The sequence below is a fragment of the Silurus aristotelis genome (genome assembly GCF_946808225.1).
Source record: "Silurus aristotelis genome assembly, chromosome: 21".
NCBI classification, from domain to species: Eukaryota; Metazoa; Chordata; class Actinopteri; order Siluriformes; family Siluridae; genus Silurus; species Silurus aristotelis.
In genome coordinates this window covers 1,592,831-1,597,830 of record NC_139594.1, presented here as the reverse complement: position 1 = coordinate 1,597,830, position 5,000 = coordinate 1,592,831, and positions in this window count along the sequence as shown.

The window sequence follows — 5,000 nt, the reverse complement described above, 5'->3', positions numbered from 1 at the left end:
TGGCATTAACACCTGTGCTGCACCGCTCTTACACTCCGTGTTAGAAGTGTCAGGTTACATCCGACAAACGCTCTCCACACACACACAAAAGTGTACTGTCTAGACATCTGTGTGTGTGTGTGTGTGTGTGTGTGTGTGTGTGTGTGTGTGTGTGTGTGTGTGTGTGTGTGTGTGTGTGTGTGTAGAGGCCAAACACAGGGCATACATTCTTTCACTGTGACAGACATAGCCATTTCACATAGGGAGGTGGGGGAGTGCACTCTCTGTCTTACATTCCTACACACACACACACACACACACACACACACACACACACACACACACACACACACACACACACACACACACACACTCAAGAAGCAGACTAAACAACTTACTTCAGTTGCCAAGCCTAAGATAAACCATGCTTTGCCTAACACTAGCACTACACTCACACTCACACACACACACACACACACACACACACACACACACACACAGATAAAAGTCAATCATAAATATTTACACACTAAAAGGTACAAGTGAACTGAGTGTGTATTTTGCCTAAAAATGAAATGTAGACGGTTTTCCCTTCTGTACTCCAGACGCAGACAATCAGACGAGACGTGTTCTAGACTGTTCCATTTTTACGATTGCTAGCACACTAAAATAAAAATAACCCACGGTTAGTGAAACCTTTCACTCAAGAAGCAAAACCTCAGCTCAGAAATGCACAGCAATAAGCACATTTTCACTAAACACAATTCTCTACATTAGACACAGAAATCTAACACAAAGTCACTTCTTTTCCATTTCAAGGCACTGCTTTCTGAAACACCAAACCAAATAAACCAGTTGATCAAACACGGTGGTAACAGGTGAGGGGGTGAGAGCAAGAGGAAAAGGAAGTTGAAGAGGTAGATCAGGAGGAGGACATGGACATAGAAGACGGGGACCAAATTTATCATATGCATCGTTTCCCACATCATCAGAAACATCATTGGCTACAGAGCTATTTTTTAAATGCCCCGGGCCAACGTGGAGGCAACATCACAATGTGTGCTGTAATCATGCAGAATGGGTTCCTCCACCGCCATGCCTTACAACGCGGCCCACATTCTCACATTTTTAGACATTTGACACAACATTGTAACTGCAGAAGACCAAATGGATGCAGAGCAGATGAGATACATTGTCATCTAGAACAATGTATTTTCCACTGATCTGCTCTGGTCCAAACCTGGTTTTATGATCAGCCACAAATTTCACTCCAATATCTCCCACCATAATCTCCCTTTTTTTCAAGTCAAGTCAAGTCAAGTTTATTTGTATAGCGCTTTTCACAACAGACATTGTCTCAAAGCAGCTTCACAGAAAACAACAGTGAAGGTGAATGGTGTGCGTTTGTCCCTGATGAGCAGCCGTGGCGACAGTGGCAAGGAAAAACTCCCTTAGATGATATGAGGAAGAAACCTTGAGAGGAACCAGACTCAAAGGGGAACCCATCCTCATATGGGTGACATCAAGAGTTTGGTCATAAATCTTTCAACAATACAGAACAATTTGTGATCATCATAGATCCAGCATCAGCTTCTCCATGCCAGGGCCTTTAAACACTCGGCATCTACTTCTCCATGATCATCCATAGGTCCATAATCTTCACGAGGTGGGACGTGACTGGAGCTGGCCAAACCTCAGGATGCCTCGGGATGGGGAGAGAAAGAGAAGCAGTGGAGAGGAATTAGCGTAGCTGCTGTTCATGATATTAACAGCACAAGTTGATAATGTGCATGTGATCAGATGTTCTGGAGCACAAGGTTATGATGTGATGTGTGTGATGTGTGTTATGTGTAGGCTTTGCTAAAAAGATATGTTTTTAATCTACACTTAAACTGGGAGAGTGTATCTGAACCCCGAACACTGTCAGGAAGACTATTCCAGAGTTTAGGAGCTAAATGTGAAAATGCTCTACCGCCTTTAGTGGACTTTGCTATTCTAGGAACTACTAGAAGTCCAGAGTTTTGAGATCTCAGGGAGCGTGACGGATTGTAGCGTGTTAAAAGACTGGATAGATACATGGGAGCCAAACCATTTAGTGCTTTATAAGTGAGTAGCAGTAGTTTGTAGTCTATTCGAAACTTGATAGGAAGCCAATGTAGGGACGATAAGATTGGGGTTATGTGATCATATTTTCTTGACCTAGTAAGAACTCTTGCTGCGGCATTCTGAACTAACTGAAGCTTGTTTATTAATGATGCAGGACATCCACCTAGTAATGCATTACAGTAGTCTATTCTAGAGGTCATAAACGCATGGACGAGCTTCTCTGCATCAGATATAGATAACATATTTCTTAGCTTAGAAATATTTCTAAGGTGAAAGAAGGCTGTTTTTGTAACTTGATTGATGTGATTTTTAAAAGATAAGTTGCTGTCTAAAATAACTCCCAGGTCTTTTACCGTTGAACTAGTAGTTACAGAACAACCGTCTAAATGCAGGCTGAGATGCTGGAGCTTCTGTGTACTATTTTTTGGGCCGATGAGCAAAATCTCCGTTTTATCAGAATTTAATAGCAGAAAGTTATGGGTCATCCAATCTCTTATTTCTTCAACACACTCAGTTATGCGAGCTGATTGAGCTGTATCGCCTGGTTTGGATGAAATATATAGCTGGGATGAAATATATAGCTGACAGTGGAAGTAGTTTTCAACAGTGGAAGGTTTACGATCTCCAGCCCTATTTCAGGATATCCCTCATTCAAACCGTGGAGGAGGCCTTTGACCTAGTTAATGTTGAGTCTGTGCAAAGATGAATTCAACTTCAAGAAGATTCTTCCCTCGCTGTCTTGAGAGAGATGCTTTGGTTGGATTTTTACTTAAAATCATGTTTTTTTGTTTTTTTTTCCACAAATGTTGTCTTTAAAATGTTCTGATATTCAGTGCAAAATGCAACCTTTAAAAATGCATGAATTAATTGAATGGTTTTACAATGTGGAGAGAAATAAATATTTTTATCAATATGCAGTACTGGTCTTGTGTTTACTGTTTGGTCAGTATATTCATGAACTTTACTCTAACAATGTATCTAAAAAAAAATTAAACCCAGAATATATCATCAGAAAATTTGAAAAGTGTCAATGAATTAAACAGAAAAAGAACTGAGGTGTTTTGCTATTTGTGTGTGTGAATGGTGTGTAGTGTTTAGACAAAATCAGACTTGTTTTTAAAAGTGTGCTTAAGCTCTCGTAAAAAAATGGAGGAGGCAGTGGACTTGTGTGTGTATACAATGGACATAAAAAGACTACACACCCGTGTAAAATTGCAGGGTTTTAAAATATAAAGACAGGAATAACAGCAGAAACCTCAGACTTGTTACATCTTTACTGCAACATTCCAAAAAAAAAAATCTAGAAGGAAAAAAAAGAAATATAGAATTATTGGGAAAATGTTAAATAATAAAAAATTTAAAACTACAACACCCTGATTGCATGAGCCTGCTGTAGGACTCTGGGTAGGATTTGCTTGAATGTTTGGGGTTTTGTTCTACTGTAAGCCCTGGGCCACAAAAAGCTGCCAAAGAAAGTTACGAGACTTAATTGTTGAAAGGAACCAGTCAGGGGAGGGATATTAAAGAATATCAAAGGCCCCCGGATGCACCATGGAACACTGTCAAAACAGTCATTAATAAGTGAAGAAAATGTGGCAGCACAAAGACACTGCACAGATCAGGACGACCCTCCAAACCTGAAGAGACGACAAGGAGAAAACTTATCAGTGAGGCTACCAGGAGGCAAACAGCAACACTGAAGAAACTACAGGAAGTTCAGGCAGGTCCTTGCATGTGTGTGTGTGTGTGTGTGTGTGTGTGTGTGTGTGTGTGTGTGTGTGTGTGTGTGAGTGTGACTTTTTGGCCATAATTCTAAAAGGTATTTTTGGTGCAGAGCCAATACAGAACATTATCTAAGGAACACCATAGCGACAGTAAAGCATGGTGGGGGTAGTGTTATGCTTTGGGGCTGCTTCTCTTCAGCTGGGGAATGGACACTAAACAAGATAAATCATTAAAAATACCAAGATATTTTGGCACAAATCCTTCTGTCCTCTGTCAAAAATAAAGAGCAATTTCACAATTTAACATGAAAATGACCCACAACATACATTTACATTAACAAAGACATGGCTTCAGAAAAAGAGAATCAATGTCCTGGAATTAACCAGCCAGAGCCCAGACCTTAATCCCATCGAAATCCTATAGAATGATCTAAAAAGAGGCATATACAGGAGATCCCTTCCAAAGTCTGGATGTGTGAAGTATATAGAGACTTATTAACAAACACTTGATGCTGTAATAAAGGCAAAAGGGTGCTTCCATGAAGTAGTAGTTGGGAGGGGTGTGTAGACTTATGGACTCAGGGTGTTGTAGGTTTTTCTATGTTACAGTTTTTCTCAGTCGCTTTGGAGCATTTCTCAGATCAGAAATGAAATTCTCAAAACTACTTGTTGAAACTCCACATCGTTTAGTCACTTGTGCTCATCATACGAACATTTTCTTGTTGCTTTGATCAAATTGCGTATGCTTTGGTATATCATTTAATCGATTGTGTACGAGCGTCTGCTTTTTCCTACATTATCAGTTGTTTATGTTCATGTTGAACAAAATGTATTATACTGGTTTCACCTAAATGGTTTTAACCCCCAAAACATTCAGGCATCAGTTCATTGCATAAGTCATTAAATGCAAAATGGTTAAACCAGTTGTCAAAATTTCTCAAGCTCTTCTTCCTCACAGTTCTATTTACCTTTTTTGGTAAATGTGTCTTGATGAATTGTGCAGATGAACCTTGAATGTCACTAATGAAGGGGCGTGTTCACTTTTAGATTAACCAATAATCAACTAGTTCTCTAAAATAGGTCAAGGCTGAATCTCTTGACTGACTGACAGAAATACAGACAGACAGACAGACAGACAGACAGACTGACTGACAGAGTTCTTACAGACAATGGTTAGATGTTCCTTTATTA